Below are 26,751 nucleotides of genomic sequence, written 5' to 3'. Positions count from 1 at the left end.
TATTAAATGCAATTCATTTTTTGTAATTTCCAGGTAAATAAGAGTTTTCACTGTGGTCCCAAGCCTTACACACAAGCAATCCCCGATAGAATAGAAGATGTTTATTGTCAACATACATGTACGACGAAATGAATGTCTGCAAAATAGTTTACTGCAACTGCTACTCAGCATCTTAAAAGAAACCTGCACCAAATTATCACCATGTTGACACCATTTTTCTAGAATGAGACATTTCTGTCACTTTTGACAGTCATTCACCCAAAGTATGAATCCCAGGTTAGTGTAAGGGAGAAATCTGCTTTAAGGCAAACAACCCCACAAGGCACAAACCACAAACTAGAATATTTTAATGTCATTATAAAAAAAAAAAGAAGAAGAAGAAGAGTTGTTGACCTTTTTTCGGTTCCGATCAGTCGGAGAACAAAAAGAGATTAAGCATTAACAATGACACTCAGACAGACCGATGTTGAAACAGCTCTGGCAGATTCCTCCCCAGGCTGTGCATCCACAGCTCATTATAGAGCCCATGCATATCCAGCCGAACTTTCTGGGCATTTCTGCACAACTAATAGCTCATTAGTGCCGTAGTTTGGATGCAAAAGAGAGATTTTAATGTAAAAAGAAAAAATGCCACAGTGGACTATTCAGTCTAAAATTGGATTTCAAAACCTACTAAACAATCCAAACGGCAGTATGTACAGTACACTGATTTATTATGTTAATAATCAGGTCAGAGTTGACGCATCCAAACAAATAAAAGGAATTTCAACTGACAGAAGAGTATAGCGAATGTGAATCACAGGATCTATTCACTTTAAAGTATATCCACATGCATGTTGGTCACGGTCCGGAGCAGCTGAAGGAACTGCAGTCAGCCTGAAAGCACGAATAGTGGACTGCACACATTAAAAAATGCAAATGGGATTCACCAAACAAAGTGGAAATTTTGTGAGGTGAAACTGAAATGCATTATTCATCAGAGGCTGCAGAACAGTTCCTCACAGCTGGGGGAGAAAATAATACTGATGTTCTTCTGCCAGGTTGCATCACCACAAATCTTAAAAGTGTCACAAATCTGTATTCATCCTGACTTCTCTGTCCCTGCATGATGCTTTCATAATAGTGCAAAAGGAAATTTGAGGGAACAAGAACATGTTCTCACATGTTTTATATACAAAAATATCCCAGGTTCAATCTGTGGTTTGCACTTATTTTGTTTCTTTAAATGTACTTTTATTCTCCATACTTCCTGTTTCTTCTCACAGTTGTGAACTGTTTCTCACACTCGGTGTAGCTGTTGCCCATGCAAACATGTAAAGTGAGCTAAGTTGTGTTTTAAAGGGCAGTAAAATTGAAAGTGATCTTCCAGGAGAAAATCTTTCTAATATCAAACACTTGTCCACCCGTAGGCTTAAAAAGAAGCTGTAAAAAAAAAAAAAAAAAAAAGGAGAGAACAGCAGATTGAATCCATTTCAGTTCCAGCAGTTCCAGAACGTGAAACTCCATCAAAGTGCTCCAATGAAAATCTCATGTCCAACTTTCCATCGTCCAACTAAATGATCCATATTTTCCAAACAGAAGGATCAGCACACTAACACTATGTAAGGGGGGCCAACACACCTTGTGCAGTTTGAAAAAAAAAACATTTTTAAAAGTGTTTTTTTTTTTTTTAAAGACAATAGATGTCAAGTTGATCTTTATGTTAACGCCTAATAATACTGTTTCCTAAAATAAGCCATAAAAACATGAAGTTACTGATTAAGTCTTCTATGAGTAGTAGTAGATCAGTTTGTGATTGACAGGCGAGAGGAACTGAGCGACTTTGACGAGAACCAAACTGCTGAGTCAGCGGCATCGCTGCAGCTCTTCCTGGATTGATCCGATACTGCTTAAAATATGTTTCTCACATTTAGCGATCAGTCTGTGTCGCAATGGAGAAGTATTAATATCTATCAAGTGTCAAACATTTTTCTTAGCGTTTTGGAATAATTGCAGAACTCTGGTGTGTCGTGGAGATGGAGTCACATGTGAACAGAGCGGAAGAACCACAGTTTCCACAGTAACTTACCGCCACCCAAAAGAACCAGTGACTGTTGCCATTTACCACAACAGCATGTGTGTGTGTGTGTGTGTGTGTGTGTGTGTGTGTGTGTCACTTTACTACAAGTCGCTCTCAAATTAAAAAGTGTGTTCACACATGGATTACACAATAGTAGTTGGGTGGTCATAATGTTGCTGTGGATACTTCAGTAATAAATCACAGTCTATGGAAACAGACCAACAAGATGAAAAAAGAGAATACAAAGAGGGTAATGTTAAAATTCAAAATACAGCTGATGGGATCAGTCCATAAAGTGTTTGAAGAGGGCAAAGTTCACCCCCACCAGGACCCCTGTTAACAAGTCATCACACTTGTTGTTTGTCTAAATATCTTGTAAATGCCACATTATTGCTGAAACACCTCTATCGAGTGAAAAATGACTCTAATTTAATATAAGCAAAATTAAATTTGAGAGGTTTTGTGAGATAAAACACAAAGAAAAAAAAAGTGAAGTGGGTCAACATGTTCGGAAGTTAATAAAGTTTGTAGTTTAAACCACAAGAATGATATCCGCTTCACGTAATCTTCCCAAAGTAGGATTCTTTGTGAAGTATTTTTTTCTTTCTGAGCCCTGCCTGGATTGTGTTGGACTCCACTGCTCACCACACACACCAACACACACCAACTCACTTCACAGCACTGATGCATCATGGCAATGAAAGGACGGACTGATTTTAAAGTTTGGGAAGAAACTTGGCTGAGAGCGAAGCAGCACATCAGAGAGGAGAAGTTCAAAGGTCAGGGAAGTTAATGAACCTGGAGAAAGAAGTGCCGGTATCTGCAGAGAGCGCAGTAATTAGCACGGAGAAGAAATCGTGTCGTCTTCACATCAAGGAAAACTCAGAGGCTCGCTCTGCTTTCCCTCCAAAACACACTCCTGAAGACAAGAACTCCACGCACAATGCAGGAAGTTCTCCTTCTGGATGACTGGGTCAGTGTTTATGCAGATACAGTACACGCGCGCATACACACACACACACACATTTTAAGATTCATCTCACTGCACCCACTTACTGCGCACAGCCCTCCATCTGGCATGCATATGTGAGCTTCTGTCGAGAGACAGAAACTCACACTCAGCTGAATCTAGAGAGCAGAGCTGCGGAGGAAACATCACGGGGCAGCGAGCAAAGTAAACCAACAAAGACGCATCTTACCTGAAACATGAAGGTCACAGCGTCACACGGGGAGGCCGAAAGGAAGCCGGAGGACAGAAAGGGAGACAAGGGAAACTCGGGTTAGAAATGTGCAGACAAATTGCAGATTGTTGTTTTTTTTGGTTAGAATCTGTCACATCAGTGATTCTACTTGGATCATAAGTTTACATGTATTTTGTTGGAGATTGACCACGGCAAGATCACAAGTTGTTTTCAAAGCAGAAAACTGCTGGGAACTGTCGTGTTTTGTTTGTTTGCTTGCGATGGAGTGACTGGATGGAGGACTGAATTTCTCCCCACACAACAACTGCAGCATCTCTTCTGAAGACTGAGTCAGTTCACACACTCTTCTCAAACATGCCGGACAGAGACGCAAATCACACTGCAAGTTATACATTATTTGAGCAACATAAACTCCTCTGAGCATTCCATGAGCTTTAGAGGACAATAATCAATACACTCATGATGCATGTTAGATCTGTGTGAGATGCAATCCTGGGTGGATCCTGTTAGATCAGCTCCCGCACGAGTGTGAGAGAGCAATCTCAAGTCTCTGCTTATATTTCCAAGCACAAAGCATCAGTGGATCATGGCTGCAGATGGCTGAAATTCAATTACATTGACTCAAATCAAACCTCTGAGACCTTGATTTCAATGAAAGCTGTAGGGGATGGATGGATGGATGGATGGATGGATGGATAGACTCACAGTTCCACCCCACACATGAATTTTGTCATTGGAAGTAACTTGCGTTATGTATGTTTTGCATTACACTTCATGTCATGTATACACTCAGTTCAGGTCTTTTTCACAAACGTTCCTTCTCAAGGATTATAAATTATCAATAAGTTGTGTAAATAAAGGCAACAGCCTTCAAATATCTACCTGAAACTCACCCCAGCCTCTGTTGCTGTTAACAATGTGATTAAAAGAAAGTCATAAAGCTGAAATGCATGAAAAGAGCAGAAATATGACAATTTAAAAAAAAAAAAAAAACACTCAATGTTGCAGATTTTTCTTTAAAAGAAAAAACACTACATTTGGAAAGAGAGGAAAACTTTTTGAAGAATAAACACAAAACAATCAGGTGATTTTGTCCGTTACTGAGCAGGCTGGAGGCAAACTGTGCTGCCAATCGGCATGTTTGGCCGTCAACCTGCTGAAGTCTTCGGGGGAACCACCCGGCACGTTTACGGCTTATTTCTGCCTGCAGGGTGCCAGAGCTGCAATGTGCTGCCATGTGCTGCCCACCCAGCTCAGCCCCACTTACTCACAGCTTCCATTCGGGAGGTAATGCTGTTTGCGCGGTGATGTAAAGCAATAAAAACAGCTTCACGGCACGCGAATCCACCCTCGAGTACAAACACACCTGTTTTAACAAGGACAGATTTGCGGCGTTTTCTCATTCAGACGAACTGAACGGGATGGGAGGAAGTCCTAGTAAGGACTCTTAAAACGCAAACAGGAAATTAATGCCGCTGCAAACAACAAATAAGAGTCCTAATGTCAGCTTTTTGGGTATGGGGAGAGGAAATCACATCTACAGCCTTATTTCCTGCCTCCAGGCTTTGATGGAAACTTAAAGCTTACAAACTGAATTTTATGAAATGTTGTAAAAAAAAAAAAAAAAAAAAAAAAAAGCACAGATCAAACTTAAAAGTTTCAAGTAAATGTTCAAAGTCAAACAGATTGGTAAGAGAAAACACACAGGCTCCAAGCCACAAAGTGGAAGGGCAATTAAAGGCTCTAATTTGGCAGGGGTTGGCGGGGATGTTTCTAATAGACAGGCTGCGCCACGAGCGGCTGGATCAAACCAGATCAGCGGCAGGCCGCCACTTCAACACTCAGCTGTCCATGGATGGAAACTTATTTTGCATGTGCAAAGCATGCAAACCCTGTTAAAGGTGTTCCTGAGGCTGCAGCTTGCAGGAAGCTCGTATACGCCTTCAAAACACACACAAACACACACACACACACACACAATTACACACAGAAGCACTTGGCAGTCAAGCATTAACATCACCAGTTGGAGCAGCTTGTGAAGGACTCCGAGCGGAAATCCCCCACAAAATAAAAGTAAAAAAAAAAAAGGTGGAAGGCAGCCTTGCCACAGCTCACCGGGAGCCAATTTGGCTGTGATAAATCTGACTCCGAACAGAGGCGCCCCGGCTCACGGCCATGATAGCTTGAAGGTGCCTCCCTGTTCTCACGCTGTGTGAGAGGCTGTGGGCAAAGGTTACTCTCTTTACACTGAAATGTTTTCTCTGACCAATTTTATGCCGCAGCACTCCTGAGAAAGATGCACTTAGAGTCAGAGATTCAATAAGAAAAGAAAAAAAACAGTAAGAAGGTACAATCCATGTCTTTGAATTCTTTCTTTTTGTGAGTCACTGAAGCATGATACTGTTAAAGATCTTTATTGGAAGAAATGATCCAATGGACGGAAAACAGAAATAAAACCACCACTGCTTTGTGCTCTTTATGAGCCAAGAGACTTGTTTCTTCTGAGTGGGCGGAAGCTGAGAGCCTGCATGGAGGAGCAGTGGTGCACAAGTTTGACTCACAGCAAGAATGTCCCTGGTTTGATCTCAGAGTCTTTCTGGGCATGTTCGCCCAAAAACATGATTTTGAAGAGAATCTGTGACTCTGAATTTGTAACAGGTGCAAGAGTTCCTGTCATGGTAAAAGCTGCCTTCATCCCGAGTCAGCAGGGATCAGTTTCAGCGACACTTTAAAGGGAGTGAAACACCCCTTATAAACCAACAGTCATGTAATGTGCAATTTTGCTCGCATCAGATAAAAATGGATAAAGAAATTAAACAGGATGACCACAAAGTGCAGCATCACCTGGCAGCAATCCCTCCATGACCTGAGTAGACTTTATCTGGTATCAACTTCGACCCCTACAGGAGCAGATAGCAGCAAAGGATGGACAAATGCTAGAATAGAAGCAAGATCTCACAACTATAGACAATATAGAGCTGAGGAGGGTGGTACTGAATCTGTATGGTTTCAATTTACCCCCCTTGATCAAACCTGATTATAATGAGTGTCTCGTTATCAGGCTTCCTGCAGAGCTTCAGGATGATACCTTCATCAAATTCAGGTGTGTTGAAGCAGGGAAACATTAAGAACATGGAGGACTGAGGCCCTCCAGGACCAGGAGTGCCCACCTCTGATTTAGAGTCATCAGTTACTTTCACGTTTTTAGACTGTGGAGTGAAAAAAAAAAAAACAGAGCACCTGGAGAAAACACACACACGCACACAAATATAACATAAAATAACAAACAACCAAGAATCAAACCGGGATATTTTTGCTATAAAACTAGAACACAAATATCGTTTGCAACTTGGCAACCATTTATATAACATAAGACAGATGAACAGCCCAGCATGACCCTGAAATACCTTCAAATGGATTATAGTCTTTTTTTCTTCCGTTATTACAGCACACACAAAATATGTAGCAGATGCTGGAATATAACTATTATACATTTTCTATATTAACCTAAGTATGAAAAAAATGTCACCCTATTTGTCCTTTTGAATTCAAGCTTACTGACAGGATGTCTATGAAAGTCCTTGCATGTTTGCGATTATATATCTAATTTGAATTAGTTGAATTATTTGAGTTAAAAGATGAAATCTGTTTTGTAAATGCTCCAAATGTTTGACTGTGTCACTTTCATTAATTTGCAAATCACCGCAACAAGATCATGAGAATCGAATTATCTCAATCTGAATAACTGCATCGCTGCATTAGAAATTAAACCCTGTGTCATTTACATCCGAAATGCTCGTGGAGTCGTCCTTGACTGCTCGTTCAGCCAAAAGTAAACGCAACTGTGTTGCCGTTAAGCCGCCCAGTGGTGCTTTTCTTGCAGCAGATGCAACGTGAAATGCACCTCTACTGTTTCTGACAGCAGCAATCTGGAGATCAGATTAGAAGGTGTGCTCTTTATCAGTAAGCAATCCTTTAAAGAGCTTAGTGAGTGGGCCCGGGCTGCCTCCGACGGCGTGCTGGGTCAGGGCGGCGCTCGCTCCGTGGCGCCCACTCGCCGCTCCCGGCTAATCCTGTTTTCTGCAGAGCATTCATGCCAACCTAAAGTCAAACACTGAGCCGCAAACGCAGCAGCATCGGGGTGAGGAGCGGGTGAAAGACAAACACAAAGGATGAGCAAGTTTAACGCTGGGATGACAAAAAGGGGCAAAGGATGGAGCAGGGCTGGACGGGAGAGACGCACTCAAGGCCGCGAATGAGGAGCTGGTACTCGGCCTCTGGTGGCAGTGAGAAAAACGCCTCTGTGGATTCCTGAATGCTGAACATTCAGAGAATGCGCGAGGCTGAAAGCATGTTCAAGGTTTGCTTTTATTGCTCCAAGGTCCAAAATAAATGCTTTTAATAGGATTTTTCAGCTAGCCACCAGCAAAGTCAAGTCAATGAAATATGGATGCTGAAAAACTAAAACTAATTACGCAAACAAAATGCAGAACTGAAGCCTCGGGTGGAAAAACGATACAGAAGCATGGTACATACTTTGCATAGAAGATTTGGAGTGAAACTCTGTAATTAATGCTAAGCTGTGCAGATGATTAGGGGAATTACATATCCTGTTCAAAAGAGGAAACTTTTCGAAACAATTCCGTAATAGCAGGACTTCAGCTTTATAAAGCGCATGCTACAAGTTACTCTGTCTTTGAACACCAGGAGATTTTCTTTACTTTATGGCTCCTGAATTACCAGATGAGCTTATTGCATCCATAACTTTTCATTGCACTTGGAGCACAACTAGTTTTCCTTTAAATTCTCCTGCAGACGGCAGCGATTTTAGTGACCTTTCACGTTTATCACCTGCTACAGTAGGCCATGTAGATTTCATGAACTTGGGTACAACAGTAAGCTTAAATGCACACTAACACATTCCACTGATACATGGAAGAATAATAACGTTATCGTGTACATCTGTGCATGCCAGGAAATAAAGTGAAGAAAAAGCTACAGCAGCGACAGTCACACTGTGCGGTGTAGAGGAACGGCAGTCATGAAATTTATGACACTCAGACTGTCTGTGGTCACGCAGCCATGGGCAAATCCTTCTCACTGTATGAACTGACACGACAGGTTTTAGGATATCATCACGAGTGTTCGTCTTAGGTTTGAGGCATACCCACCTCGGAAAATCACCAGGTGCATGCTGTTGTTGAGTAAAATATTAAGTTCTGTCCTCATTTGAATAAACAGTGATAATTATGAGTGAGATACATCCAGATAAAGACAAGTTTATGAGCAAAGAACATCATTAAACAAAATTTAAATCTTTCTTTTATACTCAATTTCTAAGTTATTCTAACATTTTGTAGACACTTTCAATTGCTCAAAACTTCTGTTTGGTATCTCATTGTTTTTTTAATTTCGATGTTTCAGTAAAGTCTTGTGTTCACACAATAATGTTTTGTAAATGAGTGCACCGTAGCAGCATTTCAAAAAAGTTGCATTTTCTCCTCAGTGTTCCATTTTGTTGTCACAATGCTGCAGATTCAGTGGCTCTGAGCACCGTTGTCATGTAAATAGATACCAAAAACTCTTCAAAATGTCATGTAAATGGGGGGTTAATCGTATCGGGTAATACACTAATACACTCATTACACTACAAAAAGTCCACAATTTAAGATTTGCATACACGCATGAACATTTTGACTTCATAAAGATGACTTTAATCAAAAAATATATTTTAAATATTAAAACTTTGCATTAAAGCCACAGACAATTAATTACTCAACAATATACAATAATTTGATTAGACTTAAAAACTTAAAAAAAACATTATTTGAAGAAACAACAACAATGCAAAAAAAAACAACTAACATGTGTATTTTAATATGGCAAAATGGGCCTGCAGTATTGGGAACTATAACCAAGATGGTAAACAAAGCCTTTGTATCCATAACACCAAAAATCCTGACAAGTTTTAAATGTCCAGGATTTATAATTTATGCCGATATTGCTGTGTAAAGTCAACATAGTGCATTTTTAGAGTAAATCCCCACTTTAGGACTCCAGAAACACTGCAAAGGAATGGTTAAACTCGGGTTTGTTGTGCTGGTGATCACCTCTGGCTGCCTTTAGCCTCAGTGGATTTACTCAGCAGCAAAGTGACAGTGACAGATAAAGAGGCCAAGCCTGCACCTTTCTCATCAGCACGCAGCAGTTACACCAGCTGACAGCGGGTGATCGCTGCCATGGCAGGACCGATAAAGAGCTAACAGGAGGGACAAAAAACCAAGGACGCAGACTTGAAGGGGGAAAGACACTCTGATGCCTGACCTGATGCAGACACCCTTCAAAAGAGCCATGAAATGATCCTGCAAGACAGCTGAAAGGCTAAATCCCCGTCCAGATATGTACCGGGAGAGAGGCGAGCTGGACCCATACACGCTGGATGTAGAGGTAGGGAGAGGCAGAGGAAGGGCAGGAAATGATGAGGAAGAGCAGATCGGTGGGGGGGGGGGGGCTTGCTGGTTTGCACTGGGAGTCACAAAAGGCCCGAAGCGTCCTGTACAAGCCTCGGCCATGTCAGATCACATCAGCATCGCTGCCAGCTCCTTCCCCTCCCTGCACACTTATGCACCAGCACACACATGGAAAAATCTGCATGTGTGTGCACGGACACACACAGTCCCATCTTCCACTTCATCCTGCTCCCCCGGTGGTCCGATTTCACACTTAGCTTAGAGAAGCCACACACACACACACACACACACACACATATGCGTCTCTGTGTTAAACATGGATATGAGGAGGTAAGCATGTTTGGTGGTTGCTGAGAGTGACAGGCGGTCCACTCTCCCAGCTCCCGCAGGATTTCGCCACAAATACCCCGTGTTGCCGTCCTCCTCTTGCTTTCTCCTCCTCCCTTCTTTCCTTCTCCCTCCATCAGTATCATTTGTGACCCAGTTCAGCTCTCTCTTTTTTCTCTAATGACAAGGGCTAAACTTTCCCGGGGAACACATTAGCCTCCGGCGTGTGTGTATCCGCTTCAGGATGACTGCAACACAATGCAGCAACTGTGATTCGGCCTAAGTTAGTTTAGTGTCGTCATCCGACAAATTTTCTCTAAGAAGTCGGATTTAGTTCACAGTTTTTCAAAGTTCTGTTGAACAAGGTTAAAAAACAAAACTACTAAAGGTCAACAGGTTCGAGTTGTCAGTTTGGAATAAATATATCATTTGTTAGGCAAATGTCAGAAAGAGTCAAGGACCATGTGTTGTGATATGTAGTATCGTATTTTTGTTGAATATTAGTAAATATAACCTAAAACAAACGTAACCTATAAAAACTAACCACAGCCCTGCTCTCATCTCAATGACAGTTTTCTGATGTGCTGCTGGTACATCCAATAAAACATGCAACTTTTCCATTTCGCCTCATTCTGTTCAATCATGCAGGACAGGTTTGATCCACAGGGTGGTCTAATGAGTCTAAGAAGAAGCATAAAACACAATGGGGCAGTGGTTAACCTGCATACCTCACAATGATAAGGTCATGGGTTCAAATACAGACCCACAATCCTGCAGAGGGTTGAAGATGGTTCGATGAAGGAACAGGGAACATGACAATGGAAAAAGGGTCTGACTATCACACAGTGGCGATATCATTCCCTTCTAAGGCCTTTCTGTTTTGAGTTTGCATGTTGCTCCTGTGAATGTGTAGGTTTTCTCAGATCAGCATCTTCCCATTGAAGAAAAACATGCCGTTCACACCAAAGAAGACTGTATGATCTTATGTCGCTGTGTTCTCTCTGTGATGAACCGGAGACATCAGTATGTACCCTCCCTTCTTCAGAATTCAGTTCAACCCCCTCATGACCTTTACGCAGAGTTTACCAGTTCTCAGTGTCCACATGTTGTCTATTTGTTGTCTCAGCTGGTGCTTTCTCAACAATCCAGAGACTAACTTGCTCGGACAGATAAATCTGTAACTCACAGGTTGCCCAAAGCTGTGTGTCTTAGCTACAAACTGTCCAGGGTGTATGGAGACCTTCATCTCATGGTAGCTGGAAAGGCTTCTGGCCCTTGTGACCCTAACTTGGATAAAGTAAGTATAGAAGATGGATGTATTATATAATGGTCAAAATGTCCATCCATCTTTCACACATGCTTTATCTTATTTAGGGTCACGAGGGCTTAAAGCCAACCCAAAGGACACCGAGGATCTGGCTATTCCACCATTCCATCACAACGTTCAGACAGGAAAAACAACAACAACAACATAGTATTCACTGAAATAAACTCACACCTGAAGACAATCCATATACATTGATCGATTCATCAGAGGCACTGGGACAACATGGACACCACACACAGAAAGACTCAGTCTGGAATCATACCCAGGTGTTCCAGCTGTGCATCAGTGCTCTCCACTACACTGCAGTGTCATCAACATAACTGGAAAGCCATGAAATAAAAAGCAGTCAATAAAATGGGGATTGTGAATTCTCTGACTTGCAGCATATCGTTTTACGTGACTGAATTCAGAACAGTATTTTTTTTTTTTTTAATCGCAATAATTCACAGGTTGTGTGCAAACACAATGACTGAAATAATGTTTGTGTTGACAGGAGTGAGCATTGGCTGATGGGAAACAAATACATGCCGACATGAATGCCTTTCTGATACGTTTGTGATGAATATTAAGCTTCTGCAGTGAGTTGGTTTGTACATAAAATGCGGTCTCTGTCACATGACCTTTTCCCAATGTAGCCTATTTGGTTGGAGCAAATTAGTTGAATATGACTGCAGTGTTTTGGAGACTGTTGTATTTTTCTAATGAAAATCTGTCGACTTTAAATGTCACAGAAGCTGTGTGAGAAGAGACGTGCAGGCAAACAGATCCCAGACCGTGTTTTTGCAGTGTAACCTGTCCAGCGCTGTGGACTGCACAAGCAAACCCCGGCCGTCTTTTTTGCATTCGGAGCATGCACTCCGAGCTGAATTCGTTAACTCCAATCAGCCGCAGTGAAGCAAAACTTTTGATGAGCACTACAGTTCAGATGAAACACCCGAGGAGCAGCTCGCTGTCAAATGCCTCTCTGCGGTCTGGGACCATCCACCCTCCACTGGTATCACCCTGAGGCAGCTCTTCAGAAACAGTTCAGCTGGTATCCGTTGGCAGGGTGCGTGCCGTGTTTTTAAATGAAGTCTGAGAGGAGATACTCATGTCTGTGCAGCCTGAATGAATTTGTTTGGACAATGACATTCTGCTAATCTCAATACTAAGCTGAAATACAGAGGACAACAATAGATGAATGCCCCCACCTTACTGCAACTCTCTTTTTAAGCAGCAATGTTTGGAATAATTAGCTTGTTTAGAGGAAAGCATTCCTACGGGGCTTAATGCAGATTTACCCATGAAATGACTCAACATTTTTTTTTTTTTTTTTTAATTCTCTTTATTGAGGTTTGTGGACCGAAACAATACAAAATAGAATCCCACCTCACACTTTTTTTTTTTTGTCTTCCACAACTGAACACATAAGAACACACAGCAGGCATCAGACAGAAAACAAATAAATATAAAAATAATAATAAAATAATAAAATAAATAAAAGCACAAACAAAAACTCCAACAGTTCACCCCTCTACACCGCCAGCCTCAGTACGTCTCAAACTGACCGGAACATCAATGACCCATCAGAACAGGGTCCAGTCCAAGACATGTCCACGATGGCCACATTGTCCAGAATGGGTCGCCATATCTTAACAAATCCTTCAAAGTTGTCATGAAGCGTGTAAGTCAGCTTTTCCAGAGGGAGTATTCTCAGAACCTCCTTGTACCAATCCTCCACTGTAGGGCTGTCCTTTGATACCCAGAGTTTAAGGATTGTCTTTCTTGCTACATACAAGAGAATTTCAGTCAGTTTAGCATTATGTTTGTCCCGAGCATTGTCCACTTTTGCTGCCAGAATACACTGAGATGGGGTGAGTTCCAAGCCATATCCCAACAAAGTAGCAACTTCTTCCTTCACGTCAGACCAGAAATGTTGTATTTTACAGCATTTCCAAACCATGTGTGTGTATGTACCAATTTCTGAACAACATTTAATACAATTTGGAGAGCCAAGTCCAAATCTGCTCCTCAGCAGTGGTGTACAATGGAGTCTGTGTAATATTTTGAACTGTGTCTCTCTGTCTGTATTACAGCTCAGAATCCTATGAGTGTTTTTTATAATTGAAGTCCACACCTTCTCTTCTATTTGTTCCCCTATATCGTTCTGCCACTGCTTTCTAATATTGTCAGTAGAATGATTAAAATTTAAGCCAAAGGTTTTGTAAATCTGAGAAATAAATCTTTTTGATATGGGTTGTATAAGAAGGTCTTCCAAAAACGTATTTTGAGCATGTCTGTTTTTAGGTATATAGTGTCTTATTTGTAAATAGCGGAAGAAGTGAGACTGTAGTAAAGAATATTTGCTTTTCAGGGCTTCAAATGACTCCACTGCACCTCCCTCATAGAGTTTGACAAGCCGGTCCAAGCCCTTTTCATGCCAAAATTTGTATACAGCATCATGACATGATGGAACAAAATCTGGGTTCTTCCATATCGGGGCCAGAAGAGAAAAATGATTTTTAAATCCAAAACAGCTCATCATCTTGTTCCATGTGTTCAGTGTGTTTCTGACAATGAAATTGTTTTGAACCTCCAATTTTACTTTCTTGTAGGTTATAAAAGGGCAGTTTTTTAGTGTTAGGAGGCCACAGTTCCAAGACTCCATGTCAATCCATGTATTTGTAGGTTCCGGATTCACCCATTCATATATATAGCGCATTTGTGCAGCCCAGTAATAAAGCGACTCAACATTTTTAAATATTTCCTGTTAACGTCTGAAAAGGCAAGAAACTATTGGAAGTGAAAAGGCTGTTACTCGACAAAGGAGGCAGCTGTCTTCTCGTGGGTTAAATACACAATGGAAGCATCTTGTCAAGCGCTTCCTCTGTGGATTTCCAGCCTGGAAACTGTGGTCTTGGAAAAACAACATTGTCTTCATGTTGGCGTCTCGTGTCAACTCGAGGTCGTGCAAAGACCAAGCGGCATGTGTGGGGTGATTCTGCCCACTGCATGCTGGGACAAGACCCAGCTCTCCCATCGTCTGTAAACCTAAATGGGATTAGGCGTGTGGAGAAAGCGGAAGACTAAATGTCAGCTTCAATGTGGTCAATCAGCGCTTCGTGATTAACTGACCGGCTGACCAGTTGGAAGGCAGCTCAATGGCGACTCCGCTCAGCTGTCCACAGAGTTTATGAGAAGCTCTGGCGTGGTTATGGGAGTTATTACTTACATGGCCCCTGGGGGCAGGCAGGGACCCGACAAAGGAAATAAAAAGTGACACCAGATATTCTCAGGTCTCCTCGGTGTGTATGGGGAAAACCATAACAGGTATATATTGGATCATAAAGTGTGAACGAATTCACTGAGCTCCTGCACGGTCATTGGTCCAGCCTAACCCCTTGAAACCCCTGGATATTGACGTGAGCCTGGAAAAGGGTTATCTCTTGGTTTGGCCCTGAAGCCAGGAGAGGGTGACATCTCCGTGACCTCTGCTACTGCTGAGCTCTGGATTTTATAAAGCCTCAGGACGAAGGAACCGACAATAGAATCAGCTCAAACATACACACAGCGGTTGAATTGGAGCTTTAATATAAGTCTGTATACTCTGTTACCCCTTACCAATTCCTCTCCTGGGAATGCTTTGTGGGAGAAAAGTCTAACCTAATGCATCAGAGAGAATTGTCAAGTTTTGGCTCTTGTCTTTTACACTTTTAAGTTAATCAGCTTCTCTGTGCAGTTGTACAATGTAAAACATACACTGCATCAGTTCATCTTCTGTCATTTATAATCTCTATCTTGCTATTCCATAAATTGCTCCCAGCAGGTTTTCTGAATTGGTTTTCACTGTGGGCAGTCACCAAATTGTTCAGGACAGTATGACTTTTTTGCTTACTGGCAGAAATTCACAAAAACAAGTAATGTTAAGGCTAATAAAATAGTTAATTCTGCATTTTTCGATGCATGCTGTTTCAGTTTTCCTACTTAAAATAACTACGTTGAGGAATAAGCACTAAAAAGAAAGAGTTGAAATAATGCAAGTTTATCATTATCAATCGGTACCCTACTGGGATAAAGATATCCAAAGTCATAAAGGTTGATTATATTTTAATTTATGTATACATTAAAGCTCCTATAGTTGCATTACATTACTGAATGTTAACTTTCAGCTACGGGATCTAGTCTCCATTCAAATTGCGCACCAAGATGACTGTCATACAAATCCAGCACATGCTGATAACATTATCTTTCAAGGACTCATACCCCTGATGCTTTTTCAAACAGTAATTTTGCAAAACATCCAGAAGGATTAAAATCATTAGATGCTGCTGACAAATATGTTAGCTTTAGTTCTCATCTTAACATATATTATTTCCTTAAACTCCTGTTAACTGGAGGCTCCTCAAAACTGAATTAAAATGGTTCTTCTAATAGCTTTAGAAAAGATTTCCCAGCGCGAGCAACACTGACAATGTTAGCATTCACTGCTCACATCCACATAGAGCATCTTCCTCCAACTAACTTGACTTCGAGGTGAGTCAGTCATATACAAACCCACAAAGACAGTTCTGCTAAAGTATCACTGCAACACAACAACAGTATTGCTTTGAGCACATTATTAAGGCATCCAGATTCAGAAGAATTCGGTCACGACTTCTTATGTAATTTCTTATTGCTTAATTATGCTGAGAAGTCGAGTAACTCAGCAACTCCTGATAATGATAAAGTAGTAACTTTCAGTAACTTGCATGCCACTGCTTGTTTGCTTTTAGAGACAACAATATGTTTTCTATAAATGCAAATTGCAACCTACCAGCCAGGCCTTTCTGTGTGAGGTTTGCATGTTCTCCCTGTGCAGGCATTTCCTTTTATCAAAGTAATCTGGCGTAATCCTAAAGTCCAAAGCCATGCACGAGAGGCTGTGAGTCAACACAGAATGAAGGGTAAATCCCATGCAGGAGTTAAGTGAGGTCGTTCCTCACCAGGAGGTTTCTCGTATCTACCTAAACAGGTATGATGAGCGACTCTGGAGCTGGTCCCAGACTGCTGCTGGCTGCCTCCCAGCTCTTCCTCCACTCAGCTGGCGCTGATCCATTGGACTGTACGGCCACGGAGAGCTGCGCAGTGGAAGGTAAGCGCTGACAGAGGCAGATGCAAACCGGAGGAGGTGAACTAAATGCTTTCTAAAGCTTTCATAGCAGCCTTTAATCCATTCCATCCCCGGGAGAGGATCACTCGCTGGAAAGAAACCCAAGTTGGCACCTGCGATGTGCTTTAAATGCTCAGAAGGCTTTAAAAGAGAGGTCTGAGTTATCTGCTGTGCATAGTAGAGCAAGCTCCCTCATTCAGTTGCTGATTTAGTTGTAGCTACTGTAAGAAACTGTCGAGCGATACGGACAGATCATCCCTTCCTTGGAGAGCTCAGCTTCTTGTGGTTAACCCTAAGCTGTCATTCAGAGAGCCTTTATTTAAAGATGTCTCATAAGTGTTTGCAATCTTAGCAGATGATCAGCAGGCCCACTGCAGATGAATAAAGCAGGTTGAGATACAGAACAGTTTGTCTTCAGGAAAAGCTTTCGTGATGTATAAGGTCTTCATCCATGAAACGTCCTCATCTCTATGTTATAATCGTTGCTCTGAGATCTGCTCCCGTGACTCCAGAGTCTGACGTTCGATTTAACAAGCATTCCTGATTCAAAAATATCTGGAAAATTAAATTAGGCTGACCCTGATTGAAACGGGCCAATCAAACCCGAGGAGCCGCTTGATAAAGATGTCACAGTGTTTTCATGCGGCTGGTGCGTGCTCATAACAGCTGAGAGGCGTGACTCAAATCAAATTCAATCAGCCTGGTTTTCCTCCTCCTGAGATCTCAATACCCAACCGGGCCTTCTGAAGGAGAAGAAACTAAGTGGTGTAATTACTGTGATCAACGTGGAGCCTGATGAACAGGATGTGCTCGGCTCCACACAGATTGACGAGTTCTCTCTGTGGGAGGACAATGACAGTGATGTTTCTGACAACTCAGATGGTTAAAGAGTCATCCGCTCCTCTGACGGGGCTCATTTCTACCAGGCTTATTGATTGAGACATCAGGATCCACTGACATTTCCACTTGACATCAGTTATTTTCTTCACCTCATTCAGTTTTCTCTAAGGCTATCTTTTTGTTTTAATTTTCTTTCAAACAGTGTCTTGGAGACCATTTCTTCTACTCTCTGTGGACAAGTGTAAAGAAGGAGGAGGAGGAAGAAGGCTGCTGTAGCCGCAGGGCGATTTCACCTTCCCTCGGAGATACTGCTGATCACGGGAGTCACGCATCTACACCCTCACATTAACACTTCGCTCCCTTCTGAACACAACATATGAAGAAACCAAAAAAAGTCATAAACTTGGGCACGAAATCAAGTTGTACTGCACAACGTCGAAATCTGAGGTGACAGCTGCCACATGTGCGTCAAAAGGCAAGAACAACAACGTCATCCTGTATGTTGAGGTTAACCAAGAATTCACTTGCTTTTTCTGAAGCGTCTGTGTGCGGAAGCAAGGCAAAGAGGTGAAGGAGGCGCAGAATGAGGACATGACCTGAAACTTTACCCCTTTGTGAATCTGAACAGGATATTTCTAGGCTGCTGTCTTTAATGGATTGATTGTGTCATTTTCTGCTGCATGTTAAGTAGCTCATACGGCCATGCTTCATTAGTCAGGGCCGTTATGTGTTATCTGCTTCAAGGTGAGGAGCATCAACATGCAGACACGCCAAGCTTCACTGGAAGGCAATTCAAGCATAATTGGTATGCAGGTATTTAATCCTGTACATGATTTATAGAAAGAAGGATCTCAACTTCAGTGTGTGACACTGAAAATGCACATCACAGCTGTAGCAAGCGGTTCTTCTGCACATGCAAAAAATGCAAAAACTGTGCATTTTCTCTATCAAGGAGGTTGTCATGTAAACATGGCCTAAATGTAATGAAGATGTGATTTAGTGGGAGTGTCTGCAACCTGTAAAGAGTCCTCTCTGCTTTCAGCCAGAGGCACCTGTGGCTGGTTCGAGCACCCCATGTGCAGAGGCTGGGTGTCGAAGGAAAGACGAATGTTGGAAAATCCATATTTCAGTGCAGCTGAACAAGAAAATATCTGACAGATAAAGAAAACTGCTTTTGTCCTTCTTCATTAAAAACACATCAATTCAACACACGATTTCTAATTTTCTAAACATTTGGGGTAAAGTGGCAGCATGGAGCAGAAATGTGATGATTGGTTGAGGTGGCTGCAGCTGGGAATTGAAGTTTAGCACAACGTGCACACAGTCATCTGCTTTGGATAGTAAAAGAAGACATGCAGCTGTGACGGCTGAAGGTGTTGAAAAAAATTCAATAAAAATATACAATACGAGTGATCATTCAAATGGAATTAAACCTAAAACATCTAAAATAAGCCATCATTGAAATTACACTATTGAATAAAAATGCAAACTACAAATACGCAATGAAAGTGGAATACACAAAAGGACAATAACATATTATCAGTAGCTCAACTGTGCAGAAAAGCCTTCCTTTCAAGCCATTTGGAGGAATCCAAGAGTGCGTTAAATATTGTAATTTGAGAAATTAAGTGTTCGTATTGAGCTTATCTTCACACCAGCAGCTCACTGGAGGTAAAATCCAGCATGTGCAGAGCAGATAGGAGATTTCTAATTAGGAACTGTCCACTTTAATAACAGACATCTTTGTCCACCTTCTGAGGTTTACATATCTGCCACACGTCTGATTGGTTGGTAACAAACAGGAAGGAGACTTCAGTGTCATGTTCTGTGGACTCAGCATGGCTGTAAACATAAAAAATGGCCCTGCGCTGGAACTGTGGGACCCTCTGAAAACAGCCCACGAGGAAAATATAAGGTGACAGATGGCTTCTGCTGTCCGGCAAATGCCCCAAATACGCAGCGCTGCTGAATATCATGACTATATGGTGCTTCCCTCGATAAAGGACCGAGGCCGGCGTGCATGAAGACAAGACATATGTTATGTTTTACAAATGGAGCAAACAAGGCCGAGAGAGACTGACGCTGGATTCATAAAGCAAACAAGCCAACGCACCGTTCCTCCAGGGAGGCCTCGCTGCAGCGGCGCATACATGCCCGCTTGTCGTCTTTTTCTGCTGTTCCCATGGCAACGTGCCGCCTCACTCCGCAGTATATTGACAAAACGGGTTGAAAAGCACAGAAAATAGCAGGGAGAGCTATTTCTGCTCATTAGGCACTCGGTGTGGCAGCAACAGACAGAAGCTGTTCAGAGCTTTAATATCGTTCCGCAGACGCTCCAGTGAAGACTGAAGCTTGAACCGAGACCAGTCGAGATTCAGCAGAGCCTGAAGGCCCCACAACCACGCCTGTTATAATTTAACTCATACAAATGTGAATTTATGCAGGTTTTATTCAGCAATACATATAAAAAAAGGACATCACTTCAGAGCTCCCACTCCCACACGCATATTTCCATTTCTACTACAGCTATATTTCTAAGTGTACAAGATAAAGCCTTAATGAGGCAGAGATGTGAATTAAAAGTGCTTTACTGTGAGTAGGAGCTGCTATAAATGCCCCCCTGTGGGGACACCTGGGCTTTTTCTTGATGTGGTAATTGCACTGTTTTAGTTCTTCAAAGAGAAACAAAAATTAAAAACATAAGAGAAAGGCAGTAACATGGAGGAGGTCCCTCGGAAAAACTGCAATCGTCTGCTATGTTTTGCTTTAATTCACAAAGACTTTTTGTAAATCAGCTTTAATGGGGGGAGGAGACAGTTCTTCTGTGGGTTTATAAGGACATCTTCTCTATATAGGCTGCAGGAATTAGCATCCATGGGCAAAAATGTAATTTACAGGTATACATGTTGGTATTGCACATTTAGTAAATAGAATAAAATGATGTGATGAATAAAATCATGTCTAGACGAATCTGGGTTGGGTTCACAAGCGTATTTTTGGCGAGCATTGAAAATAGCACATTTTTGTCTCTTCTGGTCGGTCAGTTAAAAAGGCTCAGTGCAGATTTTACAGGCCAAAGAAATCAGATGATGGTAATGAGAATAACTATCGTTAGTTATAAAAAGTTGTTTCAAAAGATGACATTCCTTCTGATAATACATTTAATTTGTTTTAAATAAAACACGTAAATACTATCCTAATTTCTTGAAGCTGTATGATGGTCTGCTTATTCTTCTTAATTTGCAGTGAAACTGTCTGTACTATAACTGAGGGATTAACACTTTGCATTTTTTGTGCATCCACAAGTAAAATGTTCCACAGAAACACGAACACATCAAGTCTCTCACATGTAATTTTCACCTGTTTATTTAGTACTCATGCAGTTTAATATACTGCCCAATACATAAAGCATGATCATACTCTAATGGAAACACATCCCTGTTTATGACTGCATAACAACGCGTAAACGAACCACTCAGCATCAGAATAAAACCCTCCTGGAGCACAGAGAGAGCACAGAGCCGGCAGTCCATTAAGATTTACCGTCTCTAAAAAGCAGCTAAATGAACGCAGCCAGCGTGACAGACAGATGCCAGCGGAGAGGAAAAGGAGTGGCCGCAGTGTTTTTATTAGCGCCTGAGTGACGCACGTGCTGGTCATGTTGTGGTCGGAGGTGTTGCGTCTGTTGCCAAACTGGGGATCCTGGGACCACCTATGGTCCCCGAGTGGGGTCCCGAGCAAAACGAAGCACAATATTATTCCAGTAAAACGTGCCTTGCATGTGTTTTGAGAACAGAGCCGAGAACATAAAATCTAACCGCTCATTTCTCATTTCCTACAACTGAACAGGAGTTCAGAAGTGATTTCTACCATGATGACGATAAGAGAATGAAGTTACAATTAACTTTCAACCATTGAGATGAATATTTAAGAGGTTAATCACTTTGAAGGATTTATCTTTTTGTAGTTAGTGCTTCTGTTCGTGTTTCTCTCCTCGCATTATTTGGTTATCATCAGTCAACAGCACAACCGAAACACTCTCAGAAACAGCTTTGTTTGTTCAATTGTTCATAATATCAAGAGCAGAAACTCTTAAATTAATCATTCAAATGTCCATTGATCTAAAAATTATAATTCATATTTAATCAGATTAAAATCATGCCGGATCTTTTGTTGGGACTTCCATGAGTAGATAAACTCCAGTAGATTCAGCTGATGTTGGAGACTTTGTCAGCTCTGCTGAACCCTACAGTCTTTATCCTATTTTTACAATTTTACATTCTGGATGACCTTCAACACATTGTTGCGACTGTTGTAAGAACTTAGATGACTTGGGATTAAAAAAGAGCGACTGAATTGTGGTTTAACTGTTAATCTAGAAGTGAAGTTTCAAGTACGTCAGTTCACGGAGATGTTAGATTTTTCCTTTTACTGGCTGAATGATTTCACCAGAACCTGAAGATGTCTGATGTTAAAGACCCCTGCAGTCACTTCCCTATGAAGCTGCAGACTTGAACGCCAACTGTAGCAGTCATTAATGCAATTTAAGTAGAGTAGTCTACCACAGTTTTGGAAAAATAAAACCAAACAAATTTCAGCAGATTCTCAGATCATTCACATAGTCATTCAACAATTCTGACAGTTTCCATGCAAGGGACCTACACCAAATATCAGTTTTATTAATTTGTCCAAGGAAACTTGAAGACTGAACTTCTGACTTCGAGGTTAGAAGACAATCCCCTCTACCCCCTGAAATTTTACATTTTCCAAAGACAGAGATGGGACCAAATGTAATCTAATCAGTTTATCGAACTTTAATGTCAAACCTGAAAACATTCACCCAAAAGTTTCAGGGGATACTGTCCAAAGACATACTGTCCTAAACCACAGAGGATTGAGCCAAAAAAATGCTATGATTCCTGTAGAGTGACATTAACTCATGTCTTTTAATCTCAAGGTTTGTTTGATCCCCAGTTGAGTCTGTCGAGTGTTAAACTGCCACTGAGTTGGACACTGAGGCACCTTGCATGGAGCTCTGCAGTTCTATTTTCACAAGGTGAGAAAGTCTTCACACTGAGCAAAACTAACTTCATGTGAAGAAAGCGACTCATGCCAAACAGCAGAGATCCCCTGTAGATGAGTTCAACCTCAGAAGCCGCTTCCAGCATTAGGACTTGTCACCAAATCTCATTAAAGCTTTCCACGAACACACAAATTATCTCCAGAAAGCGACAAGCTGTGCCTTACTGGTTATCAATCCCAAGCATTTAGTCATATGTGACTTTGTTTTGTTTAAAGTTGATTAATGCTTTATATAGTGTTAGGGTTAGACTATAGGGTTTGACTACAACAGCTGGCACTGCACACGTGTGTCACCAAGATTAATGGGGCAAAGGCAAAGAGGAAGACAGTCCTGGTAACATGCTGCAGCAACACAAAAGTGTCAAACACTAAAGATAAACACTCTACGTCTATACATGCTCCAAAGGACCAGGCACAGTGCTCCCTTCATATTAAACCCATGACGTAAATTAAAGCATTCATTTCCATGAGAAATATCCCCAAAAACCTCTAATGGAGGCTCTGAGGCGGGAGGCAGAGCCGCCACATGAAGGGAATCAACCAGCATCACAACTTCAGTTCCACTTCAAGCGTTTTCCATTTGAACCGTTCAGCTAAACATCTGGTGAGCAACACTCTCATCTGGAGTCACCGATTCCTCTTCTAATTAGCCTGCCACCCCTCCACTGAGTAATGAACGGCAGCATCTTCAGCCTCCAACCTGACCGGCTTCAGCTGCTCAGAGGCAAATCTCAGCCCACTTCTGATTCCTCCGACTGCATTTCTTGAGAGGCTGACTGCAAAACCAAACCAAAAAGCCAGTGAAAGCATCAGGTGTGTAAATGTGAAGGGAAATACTTGGTTGTTTCATCAATTACAGATTTTTTTCTTTTAATTTTGCTGAATGAATTAAATTATTTATGACCACCAATCACCAATGGCCTTCACAATAATATCCTGGATTTATTAATTATGCAACACTATAAAAGTAATGGGAGCAATAATGCAAGCTACACACAAAAAGCCCAGTTGGCCTTTAGGTTTGAACCAGGAGTAATCCGGCTGAGAGGAAACATCATCAGCCATGTTTTAAAATTAGATCATGCACAAAAAAAGTGTGATATTTCACAGACTGCTGGACTGGAACTATGGCAAGGAGTTTATTTTACTAGGGCAAGAAACCAGTGTGGTGGCACAAGTTTGTGCCTCCAACTGGAACATTTTACGATGCAGTACTGGCAGAAGTTCCAGCTTCATCCAAAACTTTTTCTCATTATCTCATAGACATGAAGAGCAAGTTGCAGACACTTTGGCTCTTGCTGGGAGTTCATCACTGAGTCAAGTCCTTACGTAACAGCCTGTGGAGGACTGACTGGCACTGAGCGGCTCTTCCAGGGGTGGGGACCGTGGAGACTGGGTCCATGCCTGCAGCGGAGGCCCAAAACGGGCATTCTTTCCCGGGCTGCCACCACTCAGCAGCCCCTGCCAGGAAAGCCTCACTCACGGATAACAGAGAGTATAAATAGACTTGTGGGTAATGAGGCATCATGGGTACAAGGCACCGAAGAGACAAGACAGGCCTGACGTGAGGACACTGGGTGTCATGACTACAGTCAAGCTGAATAAATCCAGCCATGCATCTCTCTGCTGGGGAAAAAAAAAAAAGAAAGAAGCTAAATCAAATAAAGAGAACCTGGGGAACCACGTTCATTCTGAAGCACTTGCCGCACAGCTCAGGGCTGCTTTGCTTGGCTGCCGCCTCATTACAAACAGCTCCGAAGTGAATGACTGACTTATTTGGTTGTACTTGTACCGGTGTTGGGTGCCAACAAAAGCAACGGGCCAACAGATTTAACCCCGGACAACACTCTCACAGCCGGAGAGGCACAATACTGAAGTATTGTGGCAGTTAGAAAAAAAGAAACAGAGAGCTGGCGCAACCTATCAGCACATTACCTGTTAAGTTAAAGACTGCGCTTGAGAATGAGTGGGCTGCTGAGTAAATAGAAAACCATGTGGGGAGACCTCCAGGGCTCCAAAGACCACCAGCAAAGAACAACACAAGACACACACAAACAAGGTAGAGCAGGAAGGGACAAAGCCTTGACTTGACAGCTTCCTTGAAGCCGCTAGAATGAAATACCAATTCCAGCAAAGTAGGGGAATGAGGGAGAAGTCTTTGAAATTAGAAAATAGTTAAAAATCGCTTATATGAAAAGAAGGTCGGGGTGAAATATCACACACTTGAGTTTTGGGCAGCAGGCTGGACAGTCCTGTTGTGATTGGCATTCCCGCACATCAAGGTTGGGTGTAGGAGCCTTTCTATGAAGAATATGCACCTTGTCCTCCACAATTTCACTCCCACAGTCCCAGACTCGCATTAGACGCTAACTAGAGACTAAAGCTTAACTGCAGGATCTCCCCAAACACCTGGAACCGTCTCCCCCACTAGACCCCTGGGAACATGTGAGCAGTTCAGAAATGTTGTCAGTGAGTCGCTGAATATATCTGTTGGATGACTACAGATATCACACATCTCTGCTTATTGCATATCCCTTCATTATTCCAACAATATATCCTACATGATGGAAAGAAGTTAGAGGCACGAAAATGAAGTCAACAGATTGATCTGCACAGCTCAGGCATGCAAATGATCATAAAGAAATGGAAAAGCAAACTTACAGAGAAGAGAAAGAGCACTGTGAATAGTTTTTTTTGCATATCGCATTTGATATTGTTGAACTGTTCACAACTTCGAGTTACTTGTAGAATAACTTGAGTCTGAACAATTTCTTATTCTTGCAATACAATTGTACCAACTTAAAAACATCCCAGCACAAATCTCCACCTGTCTCCACGTGCAAACAAAAACAAATATCTATCAGATGCATCCTGTCACATCAGGGCTGTCTGAGGTTCAGATGAAGTCTGTGGTGACTGAGTGAGGGAGCTAATAGGTTTTCTTTAGTGGTTCAGTGGATTTACTTTAATTTTCTGGTTCTGACAGTTGGCACCACGGGAGTTCTTCACCCAATATGATTTTGCATGAACGCCAGAGCGGATCGTGAACTGTCCCACACTGAGATAAAAGGCCGTGTTGTTATTAGAGGCTGCAGCAGCGGCTCTCCCACGCAGCACATCTGGCCACAGCCTCTGCAGAGCAAACGGCTTTGAATCTGAGCCTGCGGAGCAGCTGTGGCTCTGGTGACAGCCGGGGTGACAACACCATCTCAAACGGGTCCATAAGCAGACTGGTGGACATGAAAATCGGGCCATGCTGCACTAACGCAGAGAGACATGTCAGCGTGGGCATGAGCGTATCGTAATGAGCAGCACTGGCAGGAAAAACAACTTTCTGATATTCAGAAAGCAGAGCTTTTTCGTGATGTATATATATTTTTAATTAGTATAGAGTTTAAAAACTAATGGAAATGAAAAGCATTTATGCCTACAATACAAATACGTTTGTACATGTAAACCAGTAATCCTAAGGAAATCAAGCCTCCAGCAGCCTTGATCTATTGGTAAACGCCCTACAAATCCAAAGAAGTGTTGAAAGTCTTGATTTGTGTGTGTGATTGTCTGTTTCTCTGTCTGCCTCTGATGGTTTGACGACCTTTCCAAGGTGAAACACGTCTCCATCCTCAGTCAGCTGGGCTCATCTCCAGCACCACTTGGTTGGATGAAGCAGTGAAGTGGATGGATGAATGGAGAAGGAGTCAAGGCACCATGGTGATGTAGCGGTTCGCTCTCTGGCCTCAGGAGAACGAGGCTCTGGCAGCCTTTAGTGTGGAGTTTACATTTCTTCCCAGAGCGTTTGTTCTCTTCAGGTATTTTAGCTTCACCAAGCAAGTTAGTCAAGTTGGTGAAGCTAAAGTCTCTAAATTTCATGTGTAAGTGTGTGATTACATGACTGTGTTGCTCTCGTGATGGATTTAAACTACTGGATGTAACACATGTAGAAGACAGCGAGTTAGGACTGAATACAATTTCATAAAATGTCAAAAAATGCTGAAAAATCCAGACAGAGAGGACACCGACTCCATGCCTTTAAGCCAAAGTACAAACTGAGTCTCTGTTCAGAGTGCAGAAGACTTTTATATCTTGAAGTCCAGCCTGGCTGTCCACTGAAAGCACCTTAAATCAAGCAACTCATCGGTATTCTTAAACTACAGCAAGCAGCTTCACCAGTTACAATCTGATAAGTGTGAACATGCATTATGCAAATATGATCCTGATTCAATCTTTCGGGTTGTATCTGAGATTTACTTTTGGTACGCAGCTCACAGCATCAGGCGGGACAACGGTGCTCCGCAAGGAGATCGAGGAAAAGTTCT

This window comes from Salarias fasciatus, chromosome 1 (assembly GCF_902148845.1).
Source record: "Salarias fasciatus chromosome 1, fSalaFa1.1, whole genome shotgun sequence".
NCBI lineage: Eukaryota > Metazoa > Chordata > Actinopteri > Blenniiformes > Blenniidae > Salarias > Salarias fasciatus.
Note: the sequence above shows the minus strand (reverse complement) of the source record.